Source organism: Phoca vitulina, unplaced genomic scaffold (assembly GCF_004348235.1).
Source record: "Phoca vitulina isolate PV1807 unplaced genomic scaffold, GSC_HSeal_1.0 scaffold78, whole genome shotgun sequence".
NCBI classification, from domain to species: domain Eukaryota; kingdom Metazoa; phylum Chordata; class Mammalia; order Carnivora; family Phocidae; genus Phoca; species Phoca vitulina.
Genome location: NW_022589781.1, coordinates 6,057,858 through 6,072,680, shown reverse-complemented (window position 1 = coordinate 6,072,680; position 14,823 = coordinate 6,057,858). Strand labels below are relative to the sequence as shown.

The 14,823-nt window shown below is 34.7% G+C and overlaps 1 protein-coding gene across 4 annotated transcripts in view; it reads right to left on the bottom strand.

The window, feature by feature from the left end:
- Positions 1-14,823, bottom strand: part of LOC116625425 (protocadherin-15-like) — a 1,687,848-nt gene that overhangs the window by 358,361 nt on the left and 1,314,664 nt on the right. The gene's annotated exons all lie outside the window — the stretch shown is intronic.

The following is a 14,823-nucleotide window of genomic DNA, read 5'->3' as shown; positions in this document are numbered from 1 at the left end:
GTGTAGGGATAGCAAATTTTGAAGTATAAAATTGTGTTTTAATGGTGCATAAATCTTAATTATAGCCTGCATGGTCTTCTACCGTAACTTGTAATAAACAAAGACTAGTAATTTGTACCAAATATCAAGCTGCTTGAAAATTAAAATGAACATATTCTGTTCCAGCTGGGCAAATATTTTTCTTAAGGCAAGAATCCAGCTAATTATATCAATCATATTAAATAAAACTATACTGACGATACTGTTAATGCCTAGAGAGGATATTTTTTAAGCATAGGCATTTTAGTGAGTTGAAATACATTTCTTCCTGCAGAAGTTTCCTTCAGTTGCATTATCTTCCTGTGTATGATGTGACATTCTTTTTCTCAAAGTGAAGAATAAGTAGAAGTCAAATCGTATAACTATAGAGTATATGTATGCATTTGGCACAACAATAGCCATAAGAATGAAATAACTGTGGCTTCCAATTATTAAAGCCTACAGTGTACTAAATGCAAATAATCATCAATAAGTCTGTAAATAATTCCCATTTTACAGAGAAGGACTTGGCAACTTCAAGATATTTAATAATTTGTCCAAGACCAAAGAGACAATGTAAGACAGAGCTTGCATTCAAATCGAGGTTGCCAGAGTCAGACATAACCAAAACTGGATTAATTTCTATTCTTCCTTTGCTTCAACACTGAGACAAGAAGAGAAACTCTGCTGGGGTATTATATGAGGGGAAATAAAAAAGTTTGCCAGTAAAATAGACTTGAAAATCCAGAAATGGTCAAAATTGCACATGGCAATTTAGCATATGATAAAGTAGTCATCTCAAAACAGTAGGGTAAATGGATTTTTGAATACTAGCATTTATCAAATAGAACAGCCATATTGGAAATGATAGAATTGCATCCATTTTTTATACTAGAGTAAATCCCAAATGGAGAGTATATTCATATATAATAAACAATGAAACAATACAAGTGCTAGTAATAGATGAAAACATGGATGAATTCTACTGTAATGTGAGAGTGGGCATCTCTCTCCTAACTATGGCTCAAAATGAAGAAGCAATAAGGGAATAGAGAGATAAATTTGATGACATTACAAAATAGCATGGCAAGACACAATAAACAAAGTAAAACCACAAGTGACAAACTAGGGAAAATATTTGCAATTAACAGACACAAAATGTTCATATCCCTAACATATGTAGATTTACAAATTAGGAAAGAAAAAGATCAGCAATACATTAAAAAAGATTGGGCTACAGAATGAAAAGAGTTCATTGAAAGAGAGAGAAATGACTCTTGACCAAGTACAAAGATGCTCACCTTTATTCACAAGAAGAAAAATTCAAATTAAATTTGATATTAAACTGAGATTCCATTTCCTATTTGTTAGATTAGTAATGGCCCAAAGTGGACACCATACTCTATTGTGAGCCCGTGAGAAAACATACACTTTCAGACATTTCTGGTATTATTAAAAGAGTGTTATAAAACCTATGATGGAAAATTTGGCATAGTCCATGAAAATGATGTGAGTATTGGGGAATTCTAAAAAGATGGCAAAGTAGGAAGCATTAGGAATCTATCTCTTCATGTAGACAACAATTGGCAAAATCTTTCTGATGTAACTCTTTCAAAACTCTGGAGTCTACTGAAATCTTCCAAATTTCAGAGTCAGGTCTGAACAGTAAAATACAATTAATTTCTACCAATTATAGCTCTAAGCACAGTAGCCGCTACCTATCTCCCAACCCTCTGCCACTTGGCAGGGAGCTGGGCCCATGTTCCTGGAGAATCTTATACACAGTTTGGGAGCAAGGTTCGGCAAAAAGGACCATGTCCTTCAAATAGCAGACATCTGTGCTCTCACAGGTGATTGCTGTTTCTCATCACAGAGGCGCAGGTGACTATTGTTGTCACACACACACACACACACACACACACACACACACACACACACCCATTGTTCCCATTGTTGTAAGCTTCTCCACCTAGGCTGAATTAATTTCCAGGAGATCTGAAGGGCCAGCATCGTTTTTACCCCCTTCATTTTTCTCTCTCTCTTCCCCCCCCCCCCCCTAGAAGCCCAGCATTAAAGAGTAGGACATCCAAAAGCAACTGTACATGAGGGGAAATTAGAAAGTCACCATGCATACCCAGGGGAAAGCATAGGCTCAGAAATTACTTGAGGAGATCTTAAGTATTTATACTTCAGACTAGTCCTCAGCACAGAGACAGAATAGAACTGTAAAAAAAAAATAAATAAATCAATCAATCAACAAAAATAGAAACAAAAGCCAGTAAACCCTGGGAAAGTAAAAAATTCCGATTTCCAGAGTAACATTATTAGAATCAAATGTTCAATTTTCAACAACAACAACATAGAGTGTACATAAAAACAGAAAGATATGGCCCATTCAAAGGAAAAAAAAGAGACCAAATCAACAGAAATTGCACCTCAAAAACACCTGATTGATGACCTACTAGACAAAGATGTTAAAACAACTGTATTAAAGATGCTTAAGGCACTAAAAATAGGTATAGACAAAGTCAAGAAACTAATATATGACCAAAATGGAAATATTAATAAAGATACAGAAAATCTAAAAAGAAACTATAAGAAATTCTGGAGCTAAAAATGACAATACTGAAATGAAAAGTTTACTAGAAAGATTCAAAGACAGATTGAGCAGGCAGAAGGAATCAATAAACTGAAGATAGGGCAATAGAAATTATTGAGTCTGAGTAACAGAAAAGAAAAAAAAAAAGATTAAACAAAAGGGAACTGTGCCTAACTGACCTGTAGGGTACTATTAAGACCAACATACACATTGTGGGAGTCTCAAAAGGAGAAAAGACAGAAAGGGGCAGAGAGAATGTTTTTAAAAAAATATCTTAAAATTGCCAAAGTTTGATGAGAGATAGAGATAGAGATCCAAAAAGCTCAATAAAATTCATGTAAGATGGATTTAAAGACACACCAAGACACTTCATAATCTAACTCAAAAGACAAAGACAAGGAGAGAATCTGGAAAGTAGCTAGAGAGAAGTGACTCATTGCATACAAAGGATGCTCATTAAGATTATCAGCCTTTTTGCTATCAGAAACCTTGGAGGCCAGAAGACAGTGTCCCTATATATTCAAAGTGCTAAAGGAAAGCAAAATGTCAAAAAAGAATCCTATATCTGGCAAAACTGTCCATCTAAAGTGGCAGAAATATTAAGGCATTCCCAGATGAATGCTGAGGGAGTCCATTACCACTAGACCAGTGAGGACAGTAGGCTATAACCTGAAGCAGAGTGGGGAGTAAAGATCTCAGGAAAGTAAATATATGGGCAATTATAAAAGCTAGTATTATAGTAATAAAAGTCTATAACTCCACTTTGTGGTTTCTACATAACTTCAGACACTAAGAAATTTAGGAGAATTATTAGTTTATGTTTTCAGGCACATAATGTATAAACATGTAAATTTGCTATACTTAAAAGGGTGAGGATTGAGCTGGAAAGGAACAGAGTTTCGTATGTTATTAAAGTTAAACTGGCATAAATTCAAGTTAGAGTGCTATGACTTTAGGATTCAAATATAATTCCCATGATGAAAACAAAGAAAACAATTACAGCATATACACAAAAGGAAATGAGAAAGGAATTTAAACTCTACAAAAAAATCAACAAAACACAAAAGAAGATAGTACTGAAGGAAATGAGGGATGAGAAAGCTGTAAGATATATGGAAAACAAGTAGCAAGATGACAGAAGTCCCTCCTTATCACTAATGACTTTAAATGTAAATTAATTAAACTCTCCACTCAAAGATAGACAAATGGATTAAAAAAACATAATCCAACTATATCCTGTCTACAAGAGACTCACTTTAGATTCCAAGAAACAAATAAATTGATAGTGAAAGGCTGACATATGCCATACCTTGAGGACAGTATGATAAATCAAATAAGCTAGTCATAAAAAAGAAAATTACTGCATGATTTTACTTATATAAAGTACTTACAATCACAGAGACAGTAGGTAGAATCACATATTCTAGAGGTTGTGGAGAAGAGGAGACTAGGGAATTATTGCTTGATGGGTATAGAATTTCAATTTTATAAAATGAAAAGAGTTATAGACACACAAGCTTATGAATGAATTTAATATCACTAAACGGTATACTTAGAAATGGTTAAGATGGTAAACTGTATGTTATGTCTATTTTACCACAATTAAAAATTGAAGAAAATCATATTAGCATTTATTTTTGACCAGAAATCCCACTTCAAGGAATTTTTGCATTTTAATAATAAAAGATAAGTAATCACCTAAATATACTTCAATAGTGGTCTGGTTGAATAAATGTTGATGCATTCTCAAGTGGATAATAATTGAAATGACAAAAATGAATGATAAGTATCTTTACTCATTACTGTATTACTGTAGAGTTAACTTCAGTTAGGCTTAGTGAAAAAACAACTTGGAGAAAAGTACATTTAGTATTACTAACATTTAAGAAAGAGGAGTACACACACATGCAAATAAAAAGAAATACATATACATATGTGTATATATGAATATTAATAAAATGATAAACTACAACATTAAAAAAGTGTTACATATGAGGGAGAGATAGAATGTTGAGGGAATAGGCAATGAAGCTAGATTAAATTAACTATACCACTTTTTTTTATTTTAGAGTCATATAAATATTACATATCATATAAAACATTGAATATAAGGGCAGTTAAAAAATAAAAATAAAATAAAATAATCTAAATGTTTATTCAGTTGGTGACATAAACACAAACAGAAAAGGACCATCTCAGATAACTTTAAAAGATAGTACCTTGATTTCACATTCACAGTGTAACCTAGCTCTAAAATAATAGAAATTACAAAAAAAACCCTGTCTATGATAATAATATTGTTCATGTTAGTGTTGTTATTCTAAGATGGTTATGGAAGTATTTTGCCAGAAATGAAATGAATAAGTATGTGGTGTCTTAATTCTATCATTCTCAGTGTTAGAAACAATTCTTATCATAGAAAACTGGATTGCCATAGAAACTTAAGGAAATTTACGGCTATCCTCCAAGTTTTGATATTGTGGATATATAGGAATTTATGATCAGTCTCAGTCAAATGTTACTGATGAAAGAAACTCTTCCTTTGGTAGACAAAAGCAATTATGATATACAACTTATCTCCAGATGATTTTCAATGAAAACCTTCAAGTGACCCCTGAATATTAAGTACTTTGCAAAAGCCAGGCTATTATTGAAGTATAAAAATGTCTTCCAAGAACAGAAGTGCATGTCTAAGTTTAAGGACCCTACAGATTAATTTAGTTTTCTCATTTAGAAAATGTGATATTCATTCCATTTAGCAAAAGTATACTTAATTCATCTGAAAAAGTTGCTTCTTGGTTCCAGTTCAAGATGGTGACATAGGAAGACCCTGAACTCACCTCCTTCATGGAACACACTAAATTATACCTATTAAAAGAACAGTTGCTCCTGAAGAAGAACTGAGGGCTGACTGAACAGCTACTGAACAGCTAAAGAGAGTGAACAGCAAGAGAACAAGAGAGATGGAGACATGGTAAGGAAGGGAATCCCCCACCCCCATGCTTCGAACTGCAATGGGGAGGGAGAGTACTGAGGGACCGGGAACAGAACCCTCTGTCCTTGGGCACAGAAACGAAGTGGTGGTTTAAAAGAACAACTAGCATGTAGAGGGGACAACACTAGAACTCCTTTAAGCACCAGGGGAGCCACTGAATGCTCTCCAGGTCAAAGGGACTGGAGAATGACATGGTTCACATTCCCACCCCACCTTAAATTAAGCCTAGATCAGAGCAGAGTCCAGATACAATGGCAGGTGGGTCCAGTCATCTCAGTGAGCTTGTGACTTTAGGGAGCCCAGTGTCACAGGCCCACAACTTAGTCACTCTGGGGCACAGGAACAAAAGCATCACTTTAAGGGTGCTAGAGAACTGAGGGAACATTCTCTCCCCACCCAACCATAAAAGCCCAGACTGGAGCAGGGTCCAGCTCAACAGTGAGCTAGCAATCTCAAGGAACCCAGGGCCCACAAACCCATACCAGTCACCTTATAGTGCTGAGCACAGAAAACAAACTGTGGCTTTGTGTTTGCTCTTTGAAAAATATTTATTATTATTATTATTATTATTATTATTATTATTATTTTACTTGTTAAAAATTTTTCTTGTCTTGGTTTGTTTTTATTTTTTCTCTTCTGTTTTCTTTTTTCTTTTTCTCATTTTTTTTCTTTCTTCTCTTCATTTATTATTTTCCTTTTTCTTTTATTATTATTTTTTACCTTTATTCTTTCTCTAAAAAGCCATGTTTTAAAAGAATAACTATCATTTACAGCTACAGCTCCAACCAACCAGCAAAACTCACCAAGCATTCACAGACTACAAAGGGAACATGTACAAAGGACCATTTGTTCAACTTTAGGACAAGTAGTCGTTTTGCCCAATCCATAGAAACACCAACAGAAAGTCAAACAAAATGGAGAGACAGAATAATATGCTTCAAAAGAAAGAACAAGAAAAAAGCCTAAAAATAAATAAATAAATAAATAAATAAATAAATAATAAAACAGAGATAAACAAAATGCCTGATTAAGAATTTAAATTAATGATCATAAAGATACTCACTGGGCTGCAGAAAAGAATGGAAGAACTCAGTGAGACCTTCAATAAAGATAGTTAATATTAAAAAGAACCAGAGTTGAAGAATACAACATGTAAAATAAAAAACAACAACAACAACACTATAGGGAATCAACAGTAGATGAGAGGACGCAGAAGAAAGTATCAGCCATGTGGAAGATAGGGTAATGGAAAGCACATAAGCAAAACAGGAAAAAGAGAAAAGAATTTTTAAAAAATGAGGATAGACTATGAGATCTCTTGGACATTGAGTGAACAAACATTCACATTATAGGAGTCTCAGAAAAAGAACAGAGAAGGGTTTAAAAACTTTATTTGTTTTTGTTTTTGAAAATTTTTTTTAAAGATTTTATTTATTTGACAGAGAGAGACACAGCAAGAGAGGGAGCACAAGCAGGGGGAGAGGCAGAAGCAGGCTTCCCATGGAGCAGGGAGACCAATGCGGGGCTTGATCCCAGGACTCTGGGATCATGACCTGAGCCGAAGGCAGAACTTAATGACTGAGCCACCCAGTCACCCCTAAAAACTTTATTTGAATTATAATTGAAAACTTCCCTAACCTAGGGAGGGGAAATAGACATTCAATCCAAGAAACACAGAGAGTTCCAAACAAGATAAACCCAAGGAGGTCCACACCATAGCACATAATAATTAAAATGTCAAAGGTAGGGCGCCTGGGTGGCTCAGTCGTTAAGCGTCTGCCTTCGGCTCAGGTCATGATCCCAGGGTCCTGGGATCGAGTCCCACATCGGGCTCCCTGCTTGGCGGGAAGCCTGCTTCTCCCTCTCCCACTCCCCCTGCTTGTGTTCCTGCTCTCGCTATCTCTCTCTCTGTCAAATAAATAAATAAAATCTTTAAAAAAAAAAAAAAAAAGTCAAAGGTAGAAGATAAAGAGAGAATCCTAAAAACAATGAGAGAGAAACATAAACGTTGGTTATGTATCAGCTGGTTTTTCAGCAGAAAATCTGCATGCCAGAAAGGAGTAGCATGATATATTCAAAATGCCGAAAGAAAAAAAAAAATCCTACAACCAAGAATACTTTATCCAGCAAAGTTATCATTCAGATTTGAAAGGGAGATAAAGAGTTTCCCAGACAAATAAAATGTAAAGGACTTATCACCACTAAACCAGCCTAACACAAAATGTTAAGGCCACTTCTCTAAGTGGAAAAGAAATGGCCACAATTAGACATAAGAAAAATATGAATAAAAAGATGTTAAATATGACAATACACACACACACACACACACACACACACAGAGTGGAGAAGGGAGTAAAAAAAAGAAGGGGGGAAAGAAATATTTCTTCTTTTTCTGTTTTGTTATTTTTTCTTTGCTTTTCAGAATGTGTTTGTGCTTAAATGACCACTAAATTAATATGGACTGCTATTTACTTAGGATGTTATCTATGAACCTTATGAAAATGACAAACATATAAATAATAGTGAGAAAGAAGGCTAAAGAAACACTACAGATACTCATTGATCACAAAAAAAAAAAAAAAAAAAGCAAGAGAAGAAGAAAGGAACAAAGAAGAACTACAAAAACCCAGAAAACAAATTTTAAAAATGTCAATAAGCACATACTGATCAATAATTACTCAAAATATAAATGGCCTAAGTGCTCCAAACAAAAGGCACAGGGTGATAGAATAGATAAAAACAAAACAAAAAACAAAACAAAATAAAAACAAGACCCATCTATACGCTGCCTACAAGAAACTCGCCTCAGAAATAGACACATACAGATAGAAAGTGAAGAGATGAAGAAGCATTCACCATGAAATGGAAGTGAAGTGGAAAAAAAATAAAGCAAGGGTAGCAATAGTTAAATCAGACATAATAGACTGTAAAACAAAAACTGTGATGAGAGACAAGGAAGGACACTACCTAATTATAAAGGGATCAATCCAACAAGAAGATACAACTGTAAATATCTACATTCAACACTGGAGCACCTAAATACATAAAGCATATATCGATGGACATTAAGAGAGAAATTGATGGTAATGCAATAATAGTAGGAAACACTAACAACCCAGTTACATCAATGGATAGATCATCCAGATGGAAAATCAACAAGGAAATGTTTTTGAGTAACACACTGGAGCAGACTGACATAACAGAGAGAAACAGAACATTCCCTCCACAAACAAGAGGATACACATTCTTTTCAAGTGCACATGGAACATTATCCAGAACAGATCACATATTAGACAATTAAACAAGCCTCAATAAACTTAAGAAGCTTGAAATCATACCATGCATCTTTCCTGACCACAATGTTATGAAACTAGAAATAAATCATAATAATTGGAAAAATCATGAACATGTGGACACTAAACAACATGATACTAAACTACCAACGGGCTAATGAAACAGTCAAAGAAGAAATAAAAAAATACATGGAAGCAAATGAAAACAAGGACTCAATGGTCCCAAATCTCTGGAACACAGTGAACACAGTTGTCGGAGGAAGTATTTGGCAATACAGACCTGCCTCGAGAAACAAGAAAAAAACTGAAATAAACAATCTAACCTTACGCCTAAAGGAACTAGAAAAAGAACAAACAAAGCCCAAATTGAGTAGAAGACAGTAAATAATAACCGTCAGAGCAGCAATAAATAAGTAGGAGCTAAAAAATTAGAAAAAAAAGTATCAATGAAACTAGGAGCTGGTTCTTTGAAAAGAATAATAAAATTGACAAACCTTTAGCCAGATTCATCAAGAAATAAAGAGAAAGGACCCAAATAAATATAATCAAATGAGAGAGTAGAAGTAGTAATTAGCACCACAGAAATACAAAGGATTAGGGGCGCCTGGGTGGTACAGTTGGTTAAGTGTCTGACTCTTGGTTTTGGCTCAGGTCGTGATCTCAGGATCATGAGATTGAGCCCCATGCTCAGTGCAGAGTCTGCTTAAGACTCTCTCTCTGAGTACAGATTCTTTGCCTCTTTGGTTAGATTTATTCCTAGGTATCTTATGGTTTTGGGTGCAACTGTAATGGGACCAACTCCTTAATTTCTCTTTCTTCTGTCTTGTTGTTGGTGTATAGGAATGCCACTGATTTCTGTGCATTGATTTTATATCCTGCCACTTGACTGAATTCCTGTATGAGTTCTAGCATTTTTGGGGTGGAGTCTTTTGGGTTTTCCACATAAAGTATCATATCATCTGCAAAGAGTGAGAGTTTGACTTCTTTGCCGATTCAGATGCCTTTTATTTCTTTTTGTTGTCTGATTGCTGTGGCTAGGACTTCTAGTACTATGTTGAATAGCAGTGGTGATAGTGGACATCCCTGCCGTGTTCCTGACCTTAGGGGGAAAGCTCTCAGTTTTTCCCCATTGAGAATGATATTCGCTGTGGGTTTTTCATAGATGGCTTTTATGATATTGAGGTATGTACCCTCTATCCCTACACTCTGAAGAGTTTTAATCAGGAAAGGATGCTGTACTTTGTCAAATGCTTTTTCTGCATCTATTGAGAGGATCATATGATTCTTGTTCTTTCTTTTATTAATGTACTGTATCACATTGATTGATTTGCAGATGTTGAACCATCATTTCACCAATGAAAGTGAATTAGTAATAAAAATTGACCCCAAAAATAAAAATTCCAGGACCAGATAGATTCACAAATTAATTCTATCAGACATTTAAACAAGAGTTAATACCTATTCTTCTCAAACTATCCCTAAAATATTTGAGGAAGGAAAGCTTCCAAATACATTCTATGAGGCCAGTATTACCCTGATACCAAAAGACACCACACAAAAAAAGAAAACTGCAGGCCGATATCTCTGGTGAACATAGATACAAAAATCCTCAAGAAAATATTAGCAAGTTACATACAATACATTGAAAAGATCATTCATCACAACTTTGTGGGATTTATTCCTAGACTGCAAGGATGGTTCAATATTTGTAAATCAATCAACATCATACAACATATCAACAAAATGAAGGATAAAAATCATATCATCTCAATAGCTGCAGAAAAAGCAATTGACAATATTTAATATACATTCATGATAAAAAATATTAACAAAATTGGGTCAGAGGGAGCATACCTCAACATAATAAAGGCCATATAAGAAAAACTCACAACTAACATCATAGACAATGGTGAAAAACTGAGAGCTTTCCCTTTAAGGTCAGGAGCAAGACAAGGATGTCCACTCTCATCACTTTTATTCAGTATAGTACTGGAAGTCTTAGTCACAGCAATCAGACAAGAAAAAGAAGTAAGAGGCATCCATATTGGTAGAGAAGTTAAACTGTCACTATTTGTGGATGGTATGATAATATAAATAGGGAACCCTAAAGACCGCCAAAAAACTACTAGAAGTAATAAGTGAATTCAGTAAAATGGCAGGATATAAAAATAATAATAAAAAAACAGTAGTGTTTCTATACACAAACAACAAAGTTGCAGAAAGAGAGATTTAAAAACAAACAAACAAACAAACCAAAATTTACAATCATATCAAAGATAATAAAATACCTAGGGATACCCTTAACAAAAGAGGTGAAATATCTGTACTCTAAAAACTATAAAATACTGATGAAAGGATATGAAAAGGACACAAACAAATGGAAAGATATTCCATGCTTGTGGATTGGAAAAATTAATATTGTCAAAATGTCCATGTCACCCAAAGCAATCTACAGATTCCATGCAATCCACATCAAAACACCAACAACATTTTTCACAAAACTAGAACAAATAATACTAAAATTTGTATGGGATCACAGAAGACCTTGAATTGCCAAACCAGTCCTAAGAAAGAACAAAGCTGGAGGTATCACAATCACAGATTTCAAGATATACCATAAAGCTATAGTAACAAAACAGTATGGTACTGGGACAAAAATAGACACACAGATCAACAGAACAGAAGAGAAAGCCCAGAAATAAACCCATAATTTATATGGTCAATTAATCTCCAACAAAGGAGCCAACAATAAGCAATGGGAAAGAGACAGTCTTTTCAATAAATGGTGCTGGGAAAACTGGACAGCTACATGTAAAAGAATGAAACTAGACTAGTTTCTAACACATTACACAAAAATAAATTCAAAATGGATTAAAGATCTACATATGACACCTAAAATCATAAAAATCCTGAAGAGAACACAGGCAGTAATTTCTCTGGTATTAGCCATTGCAACATTTTTCTAGATAATGTTGGCTAAGGTAAGGAAAACAAAAGCAAAAATAAACTGTTGCGACTACATCAAAATAAAAAGTTACTACACAGCAAAGGAAATAATCAACCAAACCAAACTAATGGCATCCTACTGAAAGGGAGAAGATATTTGCAAATGAAATATCTAATAAAGGGTTAGTATCCAAAATATATAAAGAACTTATAAAACTCAATACCATTTCTAAAGTTCTGAGTTTATTCCATTTGGTTCTTGTCTTGATTTTAAATTTGGAGTTAATTGTATTAAAATTCCCATCCCCTTGATAATCAATTCACCTATAACTAAAATTTTGTCAATAAATTCAACCATGTTTTCATCTATGTCTTAAAAGCACATTTCTTCTTGTATCAATTATTTCTAGGTTTGATGATAGGATATTGTCTCTAATTTCTTGTTGTTCTCCACTGTTAGTTTTAAATTTATCATTTTTTCCCTCTGTCACACTTTCTTTGTGCATTTTTTATAATTCTAATTGAAAACATTAAACTCCCTTTGTCCCACTTCCACATCTTCCAAATCTCAAGTCTAAATCCATTCTCTTTATAATCTCCTTTTTAAGCTATTTCTGATGAATAATAAATTCTGTTTTCTATTCCAAAATAGTGCCAAAAACTCTGTAATCCATCCCCCCAAAAAAGTGAAATCCCAAATTCTCTTATACTTGTCTCTCAAGAAAACCAAAATCACTCTATTAGTAGCCAATTTCTCAATTTAGGGAAATACTACAAAAATTTTCCTGGGTCATTTTCCTGATGCATTTTTTTTTTTTCTTTTGGCAGTGCTTCTAAGAATATAGTTCTTGGTCTACTTGCATGGGAAAGACCAAGATCCTACCCTATCTTCTGAGTCAGAATCTCTGAAAAGCAAGATCAGAAATGTGTACCCTGGGAAATCTCTAAAGCTTGAGAACCACCAAGTTATGGTATATAAAATGCCCATACCTGTTGTTTAAACATAGAAACAAGTATAAAAATCAGGAACTAAATTTTTGCTGATAGAACCACCATTTTTCTGACTATGCAGATTCAAATCCCCAAGTTTCTCTCTTATGATTCCCCATGCGTTACCCATGTGACTCCTCCTTGCTTGTGTCACTGCCATTCTCTCATCCTGTGTACTGGGGTGTTTTTTCTGTAGTCCTACTCTGCTTCCCCATCTAAAGCCTTGTCCTCTCATGCTTGTACCACTCCAATAGCCTCCTAAGTCTTCTGACATTCCAGCCATTTATAATAAGTAAGGTAAACATGCTAAAAAGCCACTTTAATCTTCCAATTATGTAGACAAAATTTTACCTGTTGTTTACTGCAGTGATCCCCAAAGTGTGATTTATTTACTGGTATAATTTACATACAATTAAATGCACAGATAAGCTTCAGTGTTTTTGGAGAATTGTATAGACCCAAGTAACCAAAGCCCATATTAAAACTTTAATTTTCATTCATTTTGTCCAAAAATAATACAAAAAATATGCCTAACAAATATTTAATATTCCAGGGGACTCTTACTGCTCTTGGCATGTGGGTAGGGACATTGGCAAGGAGCCTTGAGGGAGGCGTGGAGACTATGCAGTGGGGACGGGAGGACAGAAACACTCCCCCTGTGGGTCTGCTTTCAGTATATTGCAGTGAGTTTTGATTCATATATGACCACATAAGTGACCTGTGTTTTGTAGCATTCATTTTTCACCAAACTAATAAAAAAGGAGTAACCAGCTGAGAAATATTTCCTGAAGTGGACTTCAGATTAAAGATAACACTAATGGTGCATGGAAAAGTGAATACCAGGAAAGAGGCAGGATGCTCACTCCCTGGACTTAATCAGTCATGTCATTAGGTCACATCATGAAGACCTAAGCAGATCAAGTCAGCACGACAATTTTTAAACAATTAGTAGAATTACTTGAAATGTGGACTTACATCCAATATAATTAATAGTAATCGTAGCTCTATGCAACTGTTGAGCATTGAAGTTTTAACTAGTGATTATGCATGCATAATTATGAAACATTAGAGGGCTTACTCAACTTATTTTTAACTCATGGGATAAAGAATGAAAAAGTTATGTCTTCAATCCAACATGTAACTATTTTAAGGTAACATGTACACAAATTACCTGAAGTAGATCAGAGATAGCTACAGATTTTGTGCCTTCTTGAATAAGGGCTAGACTCCTGCTTGATTTGACCAATGGTTGGTAGTGGAAATGATGTCATTCCAGTGCTGGGACTAAGCTTTGAGAAGACTGGTAGCCTTCACTTTTAGCTTCTTAGAAGTCAATGACCAATGCTGTGAAGAAGGCTATAGAATAAGGTGAGGCCCAAGGAAGGGGAGAAGTGAGTAACCACCCTGGATGTCTATATCCCTGGGCTAGCTCCCAGCACACATTTGAGTAGCCTCAACTACACTGTGAGAGAAGCAGAAGACCTGACTTGTTGATCCCAATCAACCCACACAAATATGAGAACTACCAAGTTGCTGTCATTTTAGGTCACTAATCTTTTGAGTGATTTATTGTGCAAGAACAGACAACTAAAGCACTACCGACTATCTCTACAGCTTCCCTCATGTTTCCCTAGCTTATATTATTTTCATGAATTTTGGTTCATTTCCACAGTTACTTGCCCTGAACTTTATCGTTTTTCCCACTGGCTGTAATAGGTTAATGACTAGAGTAACATAGCAAACCAAGTATTGAGAATAGTAAAGCCTTCCCACAAACCCAGGGTCATGATCCTTTGGGCTATTACTTGAGAAAGAAATAGACTTCTATTTGATTTAAGCCACTGTGTTTTGGAGGTTTTCTTTCTTTCTTTCTTTCTTTTCTTTCTCTTTCTTTCTTTCTCTTTCTTTCTTTCTTTCTTTCTTTTTCTTTCTTTCTTTCTTTCTTTTTCTTTCTTTCTTTCTTTCTTTTCTTTCTTTTCTTT